The sequence below is a fragment of the Erythrolamprus reginae genome, chromosome 7 (genome assembly GCF_031021105.1).
Source record: "Erythrolamprus reginae isolate rEryReg1 chromosome 7, rEryReg1.hap1, whole genome shotgun sequence".
Classification (NCBI taxonomy): Eukaryota; Metazoa; Chordata; class Lepidosauria; order Squamata; family Dipsadidae; genus Erythrolamprus; species Erythrolamprus reginae.
Genome location: NC_091956.1, coordinates 1,548,425 through 1,566,324, shown reverse-complemented (window position 1 = coordinate 1,566,324; position 17,900 = coordinate 1,548,425). Strand labels below are relative to the sequence as shown.

The 17,900-nt window shown below is 46.7% G+C and overlaps 1 long non-coding RNA gene across 1 annotated transcript; it reads right to left on the bottom strand.

Annotated features, from left to right (window-relative positions):
- Positions 1–14,809: 14,809 nt before the first annotated feature.
- LOC139169852 (uncharacterized) lies at positions 14,810–16,789 on the bottom strand. The gene is made up of 3 exons (XR_011559537.1): positions 16,699–16,789; positions 15,886–16,042; positions 14,810–15,528 (listed from the first exon to the last, which is right to left on the bottom strand). It is a non-coding gene; the product is annotated as an uncharacterized lncRNA (long non-coding RNA).
- Positions 16,790–17,900: the final 1,111 nt, after the last annotated feature.

Below are 17,900 nucleotides of genomic sequence, written 5' to 3'. Positions count from 1 at the left end.
ACAGTGATACCTCGTCTTACAAATGCCTTGTTATACAAACTTTTCGAGATGCAAACCTGGGGTTTAAGATTTTTTTTGCCTCTTCTTACAAACTATTTTCACCTTACAAACCCACCACTGCCACTGGAATGCCCTGCCTCCGGACTTCCGTTGCCAGCAAAGCACCCGTTTTTGCATTGCTGGGATTCCCCTGAGGCTCCCCTCCATGGGAAACCCCACCTCCGGACTTCTGTGTCTTTGTGATGCTGCAGGGGAATCCCAGCAGGGGAATCCCAGCAGCGCAAAAACGGGTGCTTCGCTGGCAACGGAAGTCCAGAGGTGGTGTTTCCCAGTGATGGGAGCCTCAGTGAAATAGCAGCATCGTAAAAACAAAGAGCTCCAGAGGTGTGGTTTCAAGGACTTCGGTGTTTTTGCGATGCTGCGATTTCACTGATGCTCCCTTCGCTGGGAAACCCCACCTCTGGACTTCCGTGGCCAGCGAAGCACTCGTTTTTGCAATGCTGGGATTCCCCTGCAGCATCACAAAAACACAGAAGTCCAGAGGTGGGGTTTCCCATGGAGGGGAGCCTCAGGGGAATCCCAGCAGCTCAAAAGCGGGCGCTTTGGCTGGCAAAAGGGGTGAATTTTGGGCTTGCACGCATTAATTGTTTTTCCATTGATTCCTATGGGAAACATTGTTTCATCTTACAAACTTTTCAACTTAAGAACCTCATCCCGGAACCAATTAAGTTTATAAGACAAGGTATCACTGTATTTGCTATTATGTCTGTCGTTATATCTGCCATATCTTCTTCTTTGGCCTCTATTATGTTTTGGAACCTAAGATAAAATGCAGCTCTATCAATTTCAAAATTATGTTAGAGACTCTTCGAGATCTCTATTAATAATCATTAATTTCTGATCCACTATGTCAATGTTTTTCTCTGTTTGGTCTGCTCTTTTGTCAATCTGCACTATTTGCTGTTCATTCTTCTCAAGTATTTCATGGATTGCACCTATCTTACTGTCCATTTTCTGCATATCTTCTCTCTCTATTTCATGGGTTTTGTCTACCTTTTCCTGGAGTTTTAGCATAGTTTCTTGGATAGCTAAAAGTATCGTTTGTATCGTTTGTGATGGATTATTTGATTTTTCTGTAGCTAACATGGTATGTATGAATCTTTGCATATCAGGTGATGCTGTAGGTAGAGATGGGGTTGAAGTCATTCTTTTGGCTATTTTCTGAACTGTGGTTATGGTCGACATTTTGCACATGTGCAGCAGCTGAATCTCGCTGCCCCAGCCAGTAGCAGCAGCACCCCCTGAGCTCTGGCCAGACAGCCTGCTGTGCTCTCCCATGCCACAGTCATGTCTTGGAGCAGCAATGGTGGCTGCCTCAAGCTAGTCGCGGCCTATAGGAGCACAGCACTGGAGGCCTTGCCCAGCACCGGTCTCTGCCGAGCCCGGACTCAGGTCAATTGGCTGCTGCTTGGAGAGCAAAGGAAGCAGACAGAGTGCCCCATCTCTGAGTAAGATCCTCCCTCCTCCTCACCCACTTCTGCACAGGTAAGATGTCGCGGTGGCCTTACTTGTGCAGAAGTGTTGGAGGGAGGATGTTGCTCGGTGGAGGGGCACTCTGTTTGCTCCCGTAACCCTCCACTGCTGCAGCTGATTCGTCCATGTCTGGGCTTGGTGGAGAGCGGCACGCTGCCAGGCCGGGCCTCTAGTGCTGGGCGATTTTCTTTGCTTGGTCTGAGTCCCCCCTTCAGCCTTGCTACCACCAGGCAGTGGGAATTAATGGCCGTGCCCCTGCAGGTGGAGGGCAAAGCTGAGCCGAGATCTTTGCCAGGGGCAGAAAAGTAGCTGGAAAAGCAGCATCTGGGGCTGCCGAACTCTGGCAGCGGAACAATGGCTTCCAGCCATGCCTGAGGAGAACAGTGAGTGAAGCAGGCTGGAGGGTGGTGTGGTGGTGGAAGGACTCAGGTGCTTGTTTGGGAAAGTTTCCTGGGAAGCAACATTCTTGTTGAACTTATTGTTCTCTGAATACCCACCAGCAAACATTAATCCTAGAGTGTAAATAGTAGCTTCCATTTCCTACTATTTACCATTTTCCTAAACAACTTCTGAATATTTGATGACTGTATACAGCATTTATACAGACTGTATACCCAAACATTTAACGCAAATAAATGATGCAAAAGGCAAGCAAACATGCCATTGATATTTCATGTAGCTCATTCAGAGAGGACTACTCTTCGATGGACTTCAAATCTTCTAGAAAAGCAGATTAGAAATGCATTTTCCAAACGGAAAGCAAAGAAGATGGTGGCAGCCCACCTCTGCTCAGCATCTCACTGCCCCCTTCCCTACCTTCGATCGACGTTGCCCTGGGAAAGGCAGCTGAGCAAAATTCCTTTTCAGAGCTTTTCCTGCGTGGAAATTGCCCCAGCGCGACCTTCGCCTGCCGTTCGATTCCTGGGCAACTTTCCCAACTAAGCACCTGAGTCCTTCAACCCCCTACCCCCGCCCTCCACCACACCAGGAGAGCACAGCTGCATTTGCTTGCTTCTGCGCATGCACAGAAGCAAGGAAATGGTACACTGCGCATGTGCAGGAAACTGAAGGGCACACGTGCACGCACACACACCACCAGAGCATTCCAGTAGGGCCACGAATGGCTGCCATTTGCTGCCCACGGATGCTTTCCTGCTTTAACCCCCAGCATCAAGTTGTGGGTCCAAGCCTGCCACTGCCGCCACCCAGACCCCACAAGCCCCATCTAAGCCCTCTCCTTCACCCTTGGCCTGAACGCATAACGACAGCTTTCAATCAGATGTCTTGCTATCCAGAGATTATCCAGAGACAATCTATTTTTAAGCTAGAGTCCTTTTCTGCCAGATCAAGGCTAGGCTGACAGTGGGGACAGTCCAAAAGCTGAAGGATACAACAACCAAACTCATCAACAATCAAAACATTCCATCAGAAGAGGGAGATGGGAGGGTTGCTTACCTCCTCGGCGTCATCTAGAATATCAGCTAGATATGCATTATATTCATCGCATAAAGCTGGTGCAGCATGGCAATTACCGTCGTTTCTACTAAGTCTATAAATATGGCCATTATGGGCTTCCCACCTGCGATTCAGTTTGTATTGAAGGTCGACTTGCAGACGTGAAAAGGGAAAGAAGAATGAAAAATTATAAGGAGCACAGTTTCATCCATTTTTTTTACAAAAAAGCATATAGGACAATAGTGAACTTTTCAAAACGTGGGAGATGGGAATGGGCAGAGGGGAAAAATAAGAACGTAAAACAAAAGGGGAGGAAAATTACAAGTCCTGTGTGAAAAACATTTATCCTCCACTAAATATATCAAAATCTCATAGATTGACCAGTGGTGCTCTCTGAGTTTGGTCACCTTCTTGCAAACATTTTTATTATTTATATTTATTTATTTATTTATTATTTAGATTTGTATGCCGCCCCTCTCCGCGAACTCGGGGTGGCTCACAACAAAAAATATAAACAATCGTACAAATCCAAATAAATTCAATAAATTTAAGTATTTAAAATAGTTTTAAAAAGAACCCCACTATATTAACAAACACACACACAAACATACCATACATAAATTGTACGTGGCCGGGGGAGGTGTTTCAGTTCCCCCATGCCTGACGACAAAGGTGGGTTTTGAGAGCTTTACGGAAGGCAGGGAGAGTAGGGGCAGTTCTAATCTCCGGGGGGAGTTGGTTTCAGAGGGCCGGGGCCACCACAGAGAAGGCTCTTCCCCTGGGGCCCGCCAACCGACATTGTTTAGTTGACGGGACCCGGAGAAGGCCCAATCTGTGGGACCTAATCGGTCGCTGGGATTTGTGCGGCAGAAGGCGGTCTCGGAGATATTCTGGTCCGATGCCATGAAGGGCTTTAAAGGTCATAACCAACACTTTGAATTGTGACCGGAAATTGATTGGCAGCCAATGCAGACTGCGGAGTGATGGTGAAACGTGGGCATACCTAGGTAAGCCCATGACTGCTCTCGCAGCTGCATTTTGCACGATCTTTATAGGTTGTTGGAAAAGATCCACTCCCCAAGGAAGCATTGACAATCTCCTGGACCCAGCTCCGTGTCACCTCTCTGCTGGCCGAAACCAGCCAGGAGGGACACGGATCCAGTAAGCAGGTGGCGGAACTCACAGCTCCCATGGCCTTGTCCACTTCATCAGGTGTCACCAGATCAAACTCTTCCCAGACAGGTGGACAAGTACGTGCCCCAGTCACCTCGACTGACTCGTTGTCAGTCGACTCTGTTTTACAATTAGAGTCCAGCTGCGCCCGGATCCGAGCAATTTTATCAGCGAAAAATGTGTTAAAATCCTCAGCACTACTCTGTAAGGGTTCCCCAACTCCCCCGTGATTAAGAAGGGAGCAGGTCACCCTAAACATAGCGGCCGGGCGGGATTCCGCTGATGCAATCAAGGCAGCATGACACACACATCTTGCCACCTTGAGCGCCACTTTGTAAGTCTTAATAAAAGCTCTTACAAGTGTTCGATTGGATTCGGACCTACTCTTCCTCCATCGCTTCTCTAGACGTCTCTTTTGGCGTTTCAACTCCCGGAGCTCCTCGTTGAACCATGGGGCTCTACGGGGTCTAGCGCCACGGAGAGGTCGCAAAGGCGCAATCCGGTCAAGAGCCTCCGCAGCAGCCGTATTCCAGGCCTCCGCAAGAGACTCCGCCGAACTGTGGATGAGTGCCTCTGGAATAACCCCAAGCGCTGTCTGAAAGCCCTCTGGGTCCATCAGGCGTCTGGGGCGGAACATCTTCATTGGTTCCGCCTCCCTGCGGGGAAGGATTGGAGCCAGGAAGTCAAGCCGTAGTAGGAAATGGTCTGACCATGACAAAGACAATGCTTCTAAGCCCCTTAGTCTCAGACCATTACTCAATTGCTCGGAAAGGAATACCATGTCAGGTGCGTGCCCTCCCTCGTGAGTCAGACCCTGTACTACTTGAGTCAGGTCCATGGCTGTCATGGTGGCCATGAACTCCTGTGCCAACCCAGAGGTTTCGCCGAGTGACGGCAGGTTGAAGTCCCCCAGGACAATGAGTCCGGGGAACTCCACCGCCAACCCGGCTACCTCCTCAAGTAGCACAGGCAGGGCTTTTGACACGCAGCTGGGAGGCAGGTACGTGAGAAATAAGCCCACCTGAACCCCTAAGTTCAACTTCAGCAAGAGAGACTTGCAACCCGCAATTTCCGGAGCAATGAGCCTACGCAGGCAAAGGCTCTCCCTGGCTATAATAGCCACTCCTCCCCCCCTTCCCTGGGGTCGAGGTTGATGCCATATCTGAAACCCGGCTGGGCAAATTTCGGAGAGAGGAACACCTCCCTCCGGGCCCAGCCAGGTTTCAGTAATACAAGCCAGGTCGGCCTCCTCATCCAGGATCAAGTCCCGGATGAGGAGAGCTTTATTTACCACCGACCTGGCATTGAGCAGCAGCAACCTGAGTTCAGGGCCAGAGTTACAGTCATCACCAGTACCCAAGGTTGGGCTCACAGAGCCGGAACAAGGGACCGTTATTAAGCAACGGTCCCTCGTTCCCCTGGAATGGCTAGCTCTGTGGCCCCCGCCATATCTGCCTCTCCCCAGCAACACAGGGATATTCCGACCCTCCGCCACCCCAGAGATCGGTGCCCCTTCCCCTCCCGCCTCTCCGGCGTCAGGTGGCCCAAATATCTCATTCATACTATTCATACTATTCCCATTCACCCCTCCCCTGACATAACCCCACCCACTCCAGCCATCACATTCATACCAATCATTCCTCCCATATATGTCATTACACCCACTCCAATTGTACGTCAGTTAAACCCCCCCAATTAATTAAAAATAGATTAAATATTGCTAAAAAGTTAATAAGTTAATAAAATAGTATAAAAAATAAAATATAAAAATATAAAAGTATAAAATCAGATCTTAATTGATATCAATCCTCGGTCAATAAACCAATCCAGGTCCGAAATCCTCTATAGATCTTCCATATAGTCTCAGAGTCTTAAAAGTCTGCTGTGTTTTTTCTATAGTCTTGCCACTAGGAGGCGCAGTTCTTCCATGATCTTAATAATAGTTGAGAGGATGAGAAGATGATGAAAATAGGAAAATGGTGGAAGTGAAAAGTGGTGAAGGGGGGGGGGATGACAGTAATGACAAAATAGGAATTAAACAATAAACAATATCCCCAGTCTAATTAGCCATGATGATTCTAGCCAACTAGATCACACGAAGGAATGCAGAGCCATCCAGCCCACAAAAAGAGGGACACATCAGGCATGTCCCTTAGCACCTTTAATTTCTATATTACCATAGAAACACTACTAAAAAACATAAGAAATAATGAGCAAGTAAATGGACTTAAAATAAAAAAGGAACAGTTTAAACTTCAAGATTTTGCAGACGACATAGTATTCACAATTCAAGATCCACTTAAAACAGCCCATATTTTAATGAGCGAACTTCATAGATTTGGGGAAATAACTGGTCTCAAAATAAATCCAGACAAAACCCAAATTATAACCAAAAACATGACACCAGAACAAAACTCCATATTAGAGCAAGCTCTCAATATAAAAACAGTGAAAAAAACCAAATATCTTGGCATTGCGATTTCAGCGAACAATAGTACTTTAAAAAAAGATAATTACGACAAACTTACACAGGACATACGAAAAGATCTAACTAGATGGACAAATTTAAAACTATCACTGATGGGTAAGATTGCCGCAATAAAATCAAACATTCTCCCCACATACCTATATCTATTTCAAGTAGCTCCGGTCAAATTGAACAAGTCATTTTTTGAACAATTGCATAAACTAATTCGGAAATTCATTTGGAGAAAAAAAGAGGCAAGAATAAAGTTAAAAAACCTGCAAAATCATAGATCAAGAGGAGGTTTTGGCCTCCCCAACTTTTATCTTTACTATCTGTTGTGATTCAGTCTGAGGCTCCTCAGGGAACGGCTGGAACTCTGCCGGCTCCATGCTCGGAGGGGGAGGACGAGGAACAGGAGGAGGAGGAGGCCCAGGCAGACAGGGAAAAGGAATGTCAGGACGAGGAGGAGGGAGAACAGCCTGAGACCCCCGGGGGGGAGCTCTCCCCAGCGAGTAGCCTGGAATCATTAGATGAGAACGCACAAGCCATCATAGATATGAGGCAGAGAAGGGCAGCACAATGAAGGGGACAATTAGCAAGGTATTTCCATCCCTAATAGGCAACAGCTGGGTTTGGGTGTGGTTCTCCCCAGAAAGGTTGAAAAGGCAGGCCCACCCTTCCTGTATTGTGGAGAGTTATCTTTTGGAAGTCCTGTGACCTTGCTTTGATCCTTGGCGTCTCTGATCCTGGCTTGTGGCCTTGAAGGCTGAAAACTTGGGGGAGGCGTGGGTTTTATTATCTACAGTGGTGGGTGTGCCAGCAAGAAGCCTGTTGTATTGTCTGGCCGTCGTGACTCTTCTGTGAAGCGTCATAGCATTCCAGTTTGTAAGAACAGTTTTGTTCTCTGTGTTTGTTTTAAAAAGATATAAAATGACTTTGCTTTTTACCAGCGTGTCTGGCTATGCTTTTTAGTTGGTGTTGACGTCTGGGGGAACCCAGACAGAACACTATCAAGCCACTATTTTAACTAAAGTCAAAGATTGGATAACTCTACAAAACACAAGATTACTTTCCTTGGAAGGATTTAATTTACAGTCAGGATGGCACACATTCCTAATGGCAGAACCAAACAAAATACCAAAATACTTTAAAAACCATTATATAAGAAATACATTAATATTTATCTGGCAACAGATTTAAAAAAAATCATAATTTAGCAATTCCCAAATGGTTATCCCCAAATGAATCCTTTACTTACCAGACCGCTCTTTCAGTACCAAAAACAATAACCTATTCCAAATTACTAGATTCTAATGATAACATTCTCACTAGACAACAACTATAAGACAACGGAATATTTATAGACTGGTTTACATATTTACAAATAAACACAAAATACAAACAACACAAAAGTACCCTCGGTTTTCAAAATCTTCATCCTCTCGACTTAATACTATTTGGATTGAACATAAAAATGATCTCCAAATTATATAGCTATCTATTAAAACAGGATACTATAGAAGAGCAAGTCAAAGGATCCATGATTGCATGGACACAAAACTTTGGATATATAATAAAACTCACAGAGTGGGAAAAAATATTTACAATTAACTATAAAATGACACTTGCTGTATCCTACAAGGAAAATTTATACAAAATGATATATAGATGGCACCTTCCACCAGCTAGGCTTTCTAAAATGTACCCAAACGTATCATCCCTATGTTGGAAATGCAAGAAGAATCAGGGAACATACTTTCATTTGTGGTGGACCTGTACATACGCACAAACATTTTGGACACAAATTAAAAGAATAATGGACCAAGTCATATCGACAAGGATCACAATCAAACCAGAATTGTTCCTCCTAGGCATTTTTAGACAGAAATTAAACAAAGAAGACAGATACCTTATTATCCAAATACTGACGGCCGCCAGGCTAACACATGCACAACATTGGAAAAAAGAAGACACCCCGACAAACTTAACCATTATTAGTAAAATCATGGAATGCGCTGAATTGTCAAAAATAACAATGGAAATACAAAACAAAAACGATCCAGAGTTCTACAAGGCCTGGGAGAAATGATTCAGATGGTTATCTAACTTTAAAAACAATAAAACAAAAATCAATCAAAATTTCTCAACATAAATTAAAAGAAAGATATACACAATAGAAATTCTGATCAAAATCAATACAATCCCTGTCTGAGTTCAATCCACTCGATAACCACTAACAGCTTACCAATATCATAACTCACAAATATCTCTTACTCATAAAACTAACAAACATAACCAAAACTAAGTTGTCACAACACATATTTCTGCTAGTCTGCAGGTACTACCCCCCCTTTTTTCCTTTTTCTTCTTCCTTTTTTTCTTTCCTTTTCTCTTTTTTCTCTTTCTTCTCTTTCCTATCTCACTCCTAAACCACTTCTTTCTTTTTTCTACGTTATTCCTAAACTACTATATTTTATAGATATAAGATTATGTAAATATGACTATTGAATGCAAAATAATTATCTATAGACAAATATTTGAAATGAATATACAACAATATATATAAGTTACTGTATAAAAACATTGTTTACCCCATCCCCCTCCTACTTTTCCTTTCGTACCCCCATCCCCCTTTCCCATTCTTAATAAATTAATAAAGTACAGTGTTCCTCTGAGTTTCGCGATCTCGATCATTGTGAAACGCTATATTGCGATTTTTCAACCCGGAAGTAAAAACACCATCTACGCATGCGTGCCCTTTTTTCTATGGCCACGCATGCGTAGATGGCGCCGGGTGCAGGACTCATCTGGGAAGTGGCGGGGCTGTTTTAAAAGGTGGCAGCCGGACTGGGGGGGCTCGAGGGGGGGCTAGGAAGCCCCCCAGTCCGGCTGCCGCCTTTTAAAACAGCCCCGCCGCTTCCCAGATGACTCCTGCAGCCAAACGCGGAAGTTCGCCTTTGGCGTTTGGCTGCAGGAGTCATTTGGGAAACCGCGCGGCTGTTTTAAAAGGCGGCAGCTGGACTGGGGGGCTTCCTAGCCCCCCCCGAGCCCGGGTTGGGGGCTCGAGGGGGGGCTAGGAAGCCCCCCAGTCCGGCTGCCGCCTTTTAAAACAGCCCCGCCACTTCCCAGATGACTCCTGTAGCCAAAAGTGGAAGTTCGCCTTTGGCGTTTGGCTGCAGGAGTCATTTGGGAAACCGCGCGGCTGTTTTAAAAGGCGGCAGCTGGACTGGGGTGCTTCCTAGCCCCCCCGAGCCCGGGTTGGGGGCTCGAGGGGGGGTTAGGAAGCCCCCCAGTCCGGCTGCCACCTTTTAAAACAGCCCCGCCGCTTCCCAGATGACTCCTGTAGCCAAAAGTGGAAGTTCGCCTTTGGCGTTTGGCTGCAGGAGTCATTTGGGAAACCGCGCGGCTGTTTTAAAAGGCGGCAGCCAGACTGGGGGGCTTCCTATCCCCCCCGAGCCCGGGTTGGGGGCTGGGGGGGGCTAGGAAGCTCCCCAGTCCGGCTGTCGCCTTTTAAAACAGCTGCGCCGCTTCACAGATCTTTGCCTGGGCAGCGGGAAGACCCAGGGAAGGCCGCCCAACAGGTGATCTGCTCCGCAACGCGGCAGCAGCGAGGAGCCGAAGATGGGGTTTCCCCGTTGCCTGGGCAACGGGGAAAACCCATCTTCGGCTCCTCGCTGCTGCCGCGCTGCGGAGCAGATCAGCTGTTGGGCGGCCGAAGGAAGCTTCCCCGGTCTTCCCTGCCGCCCACACGCAAACTCCACCATCTGCGCATGTGCGGCCATGGAAAAAAGGGGCGCGCATGCGCAGATGGTGTTTTTACTTCCGCATCACTACATGCCGAAATATCGATTATTGCGAGGGGTCTTGGAACGGAACCCTCGCGATAATCGGGGGATCACTGTATATTTTTTAAAAAAGAGGGACTTTTACCCAAACTATTTGCTAGCACTGAATTGGATCCTTGTTGGTAACCAGGAGGGGGGGTGAATGGGAACAGGGGGACCATATGCCTTGGGCCCAAAAACCCCAGATCCAGCTTTGCTTCTGCTGTAACCATTTGGCTTTAGTAAAGCGAACTTTTCGCTAATCGTGAGCCTGGGAGTCTTTCTTTTCTAACTGACCAAGTTGGGATAGCTGACAATCTGCCCAAGACAATACTTAAAAAACAGCAGGGTGCCCCTCCCCAATCTGCAGGCCTGGTGGATGGCGCCTAGAAAATTGCAAAAAAATAAAATAAAATTCCATTGCAACAACTTTGTCTCAGAGAAAGCTATCCCTCTATCCAGATTCTTATTAATGTCAATCTGTGAGAAATTTACCAATCTGTGCTTGAATTTCATTGATCTGTTGAGCCCATGGAAGCAACTCTCTTGCCACTTTCTCAGCTTCCAGGATCAAATCAGTATCTGGAACACAAGTAGCAAGAGCACCTCCTCAGATCTGAAGCTGCCTCCTGGTCTATCAAGAGCCCATTTCCTCCCATGCCCTAAATCTTGTGCCTTGAGGACTGGCATCCGGTTGGTGGAGAGGCTGGAGGTTAGCAATGAATGAATGGGTCTCCTCCCCTCTTCGCCCTTATTTATTTATAGATTAGATTAGATTAGATTAGATTAGATTAGATTAGATTAGATTAGATTAGATTAGATTAGATTAGATTAGATTAGATTAGATTAGATTAGATTAGATTAGATTAGATTAGATTAGATTAGATTAGCATGCCGCCCCTTTCCGTAGATTCGGGGCAGCTCACAACATAATAAAACAATTCATAACAAATCTAATAATTTACAATTTAAAATTTTAGTTAAGAAAACCCCATTTTTAAGCAGACATACCTACAAAAATACCATACATAAATTATATAGGCCCAGGGGAGATATCTCAATTCCCCCATGCCTGATGACAAAGGTGGGTTTTGAGGAGTTTACGAAAGGCAAGGAGGGTAGGGGCAGTTCTAATCTCTGGGGGGAGCTGGTTCCAGACAGTCGGGGCCACCACAGAGAAGACTCTTTCCCTGGGGCCCGCCAACTGACATTGTTTAGTTGATGGGACCCAGAGAAGGCCCAATCTGTGGGACCTAATCGGTCGCTGGGATTCGTGCAGCAGAAGGCGGTCTTGGAGATATTCTGCTCCGATGCCATAAAGGGCTTTATAGGTCATAACCAACACTTTGAATTGTGACTGGAAACTGATCGGCAACAAATGCAGATTGAGGAGTGTTGGAGTAACATGGGCATATTTGGGGAAGCCAATGATTGCTCTTGAAGCTGCATTCTGCACGGTCTGAAGTTTCCGAACACTTTTCAAAGATAGCCCCATGTAAAGAGCATTACAGTAGTCGAGCCTCGAGGTGATAAGGGCATGAGTGATTGTGAGCAATGAGTCCCGGTCCAAACAGGGCCGCAACTGGTGCACCAGGCAAACCTGGGCAAACGCCCCCCTTGCCACAGCTGAAAGATGGTTCTCTAATGTGAGCTGTGGATTGAGGAGGGCGCGAAAGTTGCGGACCCTCCCTGAGGGGGTCAATAATTCCCCCCCCCCAGGGTGATGGAGGGACAGATGGAATTGTCCTTGGGAGGCAAAACTCACAGCCACTCCGTCTTATCCGGGTTGAGTTTGAGTCTGTTGACACCCATCCAGGCCCAAACAGCCTCCAGGCAGCGGCACATCACTTCCACTGCTTCGTTGATTGGACATGGGGTGGAGATGTAAAGCTGGGTATCATCAGCGTACTGATGATACCTCACCCCATGCCCTTGGATGATGTCACCCAGCGGTTTCATGTAGATATTGAATAGCAGGGGAGAGAGGACCGACCCCTGAGGCACCCCACAAGGAAGAGACCTTGGGGTCAACCTCTGATCCCCCACTAACACCGACTGCGACCGACCAGAGAGGTAAGAGGAGAACCACTGAAGAACAGTGCCTCCCACTCCCAACCCCTCCAGCTGGCGCAGAAGGATACCATGGTTGATGGTATCGAAAGCCGATGAGAGGTCAAGAAGCACCAGGACAGAGGATAAACCCCTGTCCCGGGCCCGCCAGAGATCATCCATCAACGCAACCAAAGCAATTTCTGTGCTGTAACCGGGCCTGAAACCCGACTGCTGGGGACCTAGATAATCGGCTTCTTCCAAGGACTGCTGGAGCTGGAGCACCACCACATTCTCAACAACCTTCCCCATAAAGGGAAGGTTGGAGACTGGGCGATAGTTATTAAGTACGGCTGGATCCAGGGAAGGCTTCTTGAGGAGGGGGCGCACAAGCGCCTCTTTATAGGTTGTTGGAAAAGACCCACTCCCCAAGGAAGCGTTGACAATCTCCTGGACCCAGCTCCGTGTCACCTCTCTGCTGGCCGAAACCAGCCAGGAGGGACACGGATCCAGTAAGCAGGTGGCGGAACTCACAGCTCCCATGGTGTTGTCCATTTCATCAGGTGTCACCAGATCAAACTCTTCCCAGACAGGTGGACAAGTACGGGCCCCAGTCACCTCGACTGACTCGTTGTCAGTCGACTCTGTTTTACAATTAGAGTCGAGGTGCACCCGGATCCGAGCAATTTTATCAGCGAAAAACGTGTTAAAATCCTCGGCACTACTCTTTAAGGGCTCCCCAACTCCCCCGTGATTAAGAAGGGAGCAGGTCACCCTAAACATAGCGGCCGGGCGGGATTCCGCTGATGCAATCAAGGCGGCATGACACGCACATCTTGCCACCTTGAGCGCCACTTTGTAAGTCTTAATAAAAGCTCTTACAAGTGTTCGATTGGATTCGGACCTACTCTTCCTCCATCGCTTCTCTAGACGTCTCTTCTGGCGTTTCAACTCCCAGAGCTCCTCGTTGAACCATGGGGCTCTACGGGGTCTAGCGCCACGGAGAGGTCGCAAAGGCGCAATCCGATCAAGAGCCTCCGCTGCAGCCTTGTTCCAGGCCTCTGCAAGAGACTCCGCCGAACTGTGGACGAGTGCATCTGGAATAACCCCAAGCGCCGTCTGAAAGCCCTCTGGGTCCATCAGGCGTCTGGGGCGGAACAACTTAATCAGTTCCGCCTCCCTGCGGGGAAGGATTGGAGCCAGGAAGTCAAGCCGTAGTAGAAAATGGTCTGACCATGACAAAGGCAATGCTTCTAAGCCCCTTAGTCTCAGACCATTATTCAATTGCTCAGAGAGGAATACCATGTCGGGTGCGTGCCCTCCCTCGTGAGTTGGATCCTGTACTACTTGAGTCAGGTCCATGGCTGTCATGGTGGCCATGAACTCCTGTGCCAGTCCAGAGGCTTTGCCGGTTGAAGTCCCCCAAGAAAATAAGTCCGGGGAACTCCACCGCCAACCTGGCTACCTTCTCGAGCAGCACAGGCAGGGCTTTTGACACGCAGCTAGGAGGCAGGTATGTGAGAAACAAGCCCACCTGAACCCCTACGTTCAACTTCATCAAGAGAGATTCGCAACCCGCAATCTCTGGAGCAATGAGTCTACGTAGGCAAAGGCTCTCTCTGGCTATAATAGCCACTCCTCCCCCCCCTTCCCTGGGGTCAAGGTTGATGCCATATCTGAAACCCGGCTGGGCAAATTTCAGAGAGAGGAACTCCTCCCTCTGGGCCCAGCCAGGTTTCAGTAATACATGCCAGGTCGGCCTCCTCATCCAGGATCAATCCTGGATGAGGAGAGCTTTATTTACCACCGGCCTGTCATTGAGCAGCAGCAACCTGAGCCCAGGGCCAGAATTACACTCATCACCAGTGCCCAAGATTGAGCTCACGGAGCCAGAATAAGGGATCGTTATTAAGCAACGATCCCTCGTTCCCCTGGAACAGCTAACTCCATGGCCCCCGCCATATTTGCCTCTCCCCAGCAATACCGGAATATTCCGACCCTCTGTCACCCCAGAGATTGGTGCCCTCACCCCTCCTGCCCCTCCAGCGTCAGGTGGGCCAGATCTATCATTCATACTATTTCCATTCATCTCATCCATACCATAGCCCCACCCACCCCAACCATCGCACTCATACCAATCATTCATCCCATACCCATTATTACATCCACCCCAGTCATCCATTAATTAAAAACCCCCGATACTGTTAAAAATAGATTAAATTAATAATAATTAAAACACTAATAAAATATATCGAAAAATATAAATATAAAATAGAAGATAGAAAAAATTCATAGTAAAGTGCTAAAATATAGGAAATTAACCGGTCAGTTATAAATTAATCTGAGACAATAATATAAATTAGAATCAATTATTATAAAATCAGTTCTTGAATGAATAAATAGTTCAAAATTCATCAGTCAATCCAGGTCAGGGTGATAATAATGTCTTTAGTAAATCCTTCTTTAAGACTGCTGTGTTATAAAGTCATCCACTAGGGGCGCAGTGTCTTCAATGTTATTCAATAGGGAATAGGGAATACAGAAGATGGATGGAAGCAGGGGGAGGAGGGGGGGGAGATGATAAAGCAACGGTCTCAATATTTGCAAATACCCCCAGTTTAATTGGCTTGAGCTTCTTCCTTTTGGTTCCCTCATGCTTTTGTTAGATTTTGTTCCCCGACCATCAGTAGATTGACAATCACTTTATTCACTGTGTGGAAGGAGCCTATCTTTTTAATAAATCCTGATTCTTCTGCAGAACCAGTTTAGAGGTGACCTGGAGAAGAATTCAAGGCCAGCAGCAGATGGATGCGAATGCTCCTTCCACTCCAATGCAACCCACCAATCTAGCCAGAGGAAGGAAAATGGGCTCGGTGGCCTTGGGGGCAGGAATGCGTTTGCACATCTGGAGTGGAACTCTTTACGTACCATTAAGGAGAGCAAAGTCAGGATCCCGTGTAATCATATATCGCCTAATTTGTGCCATTGCCTTCCGAAGTGGATCCCGTTTTGCCTTTTCAATAGCATCTGAAAGAGAGGTTTAATTACCAAATAATAATGTTGGATTGACAGGCATTTGCTGTTGTGCCCAAGGCACCAGGACAGAAAGAGCATGAAATCTTTTCCCACTGGGACATGAAACTATCTAAGATTTATTTAGGAAAGATATATACAAACCAAAATTTTTTGATTGATTTATAAGATTGTTAAGATCAACTGATTGTTTAAAGACAGATTTAAGAACTACACTGTTAATTAGTAGATATTGGTGGCTATATTACTTGTGTAGCTGCTCAAATATAGACATAGGGAAACTTTGAGAACATCTACAAAAAATACTGAACAAGTCAATAACGTTTACTAAATATCTGAAGAAAACAATACCTGGAACCTGTTGTACATGCTCCTGATCAGTTGGAGGATGATGAAGATATTGAGGACTCGGATTCAGATAGTGTTTATGAAGTAGTGGGGGGCCCGGGGATACAGGTAGTAGAACAGGTGGGAGGCCAGCCACAGGATGGGGCTATGAGTTCAGGATCTAGTGAGGGAGAATCAGACGCTTGCTGGGTTAACCCTAACTTCAGAAGGGTCCAGAAACGTAGAGAGCAGAGGTCTGGAAGAAGATATTAAGGAGAGGAATGGGTTAAATATTGAAGTGATGTATTTGGCAGGTCAGGGGGCTAGTGGAGCAGGAAGGGTGGAGTTTCAACGTGTCTGAAAAGAAATATGGAGGTGTTTTCGCCACGCTAAAGTAAGCCAAAGTATTTTTTATTGTATTTAGTCAGTGATGCTGTTTTTTCAAAGTTATGTAGTTAGGAAAATAAATCTTGTCTAAGTGAAGCAGGAAAAGGAATGTGAGAAATGCGGCTAAGAGAGAGATCACGGACCGAGTGATGTATGGAATGTGTTGAAGTATAAAGATCAGCGAGCTCCATTCTTAATTTTTTCCGCACAAAGCGAGGTTAATATGTTCCTGCTGCTATTAAGCTTTTTATGGCCAAGACGCTAGCTCAGCTTCTTTATGGGTCCTTGCTTGGACCACCAGCTTCAGCATTTGCACCAAAGAGAAAACCCATGTGTGTCCAATCACACTTGGCCAATAAAGAATTCTATCCCCCTCTGTCTCCCAAGCTCATTCCCACATACAATTATAGAGCTTCAAAATTGATTAGTTGGATAAAACTAGAAACTTACATAAACGGATATACCAAAGGGTGTACAAAAACAGACAGAAGAGCATGATAATGCCAAGTGTTGCGCAACAGTAGCTTTCGAGACATAGTAGTAATTTGTTTCGCTTGCCTGTGTTTGGAAAGGAAGCCTTGATTAGAAATGATCTTAAGAGATAACAATAAGCATCACACTATCTTCACGATGCATTTTCACATGCTGTGACATCCTATTCTACAATTGCTCTCAACAAGCAAACCTGTTCATGGAGAAGCCTTCATGAAATGCTCTCCTTTGGAGGAGACGTTAAGCCTGCCCTATACTCTGTGGTGGCCTTAGATTATAGACACAACGTCCATGCCAAGCTTCACTGAGTAAGTAGGGAGTAGAGTTTGGACACACCACTGAAGGGTCAAAGTATCCAATATAAGAAGGAACCCATAGATTTTGGCCTTGGACCCAACTGATCCTTGACTCTCTTGGGATGGAATAACCTCACCTGCCCTTCCCTCCCCCTCCTCTCCTCTTCCCCGTCCCTTCCCTTCTTCCAGGGAGTTTCCACAGCTGAGGATGTGCTTCAACCTGGACCTGTCTAATACTAGCCCAACCCTTCACCACTCGCCCACACTCTGTGTTGTCACTTTGCCCAGCAGCCTTAAGCAGCCAACTTAACAGAGTACCAGCACTGGGTCCAGCTGTGCTCACCCTCCACAGAGCAATGGCTGGCCTTGGGCAACCAAAGTTCTTAGGCATTCCAGATGGCTTACTACATGAACTTACTACATGGATTTTAAGATGTCTACTTACGTGGTGGCCTTTTCACTGCAGGTGGACCTAGAGCAAAGACAGAAAACCAACTGACCTCCAATATGTCAAATAGGATGGTCTCCAGGCAACGGCATGACCCAAGAATCCTATCCCCCCCAAAGCACAATGTCTGCCTATAGGTTCATTAAGCAGGCGGCCTTAATGAGGAAACTTTGATTTACTGGCTGAGATGCTGCAGGAATTCCATTCCAGGCAAGGAGGAGGAGGAGGAAGAAGAGGAAACGGGATCCTTGGGGCTCTCTGACCTTGGTTGTGTTCTTGCAGACATTCCATTACCCAACTAGGTAACAGCATTAGTGGAAGGAGCAGGAGGAGGAGGGAAGAGAATGGAGGAAGAGGAGGGGGAGTGTCAGAGCTGTGTTAGAGGTTTACTGGTCAGAAGCAGCCAAGATGTCAGG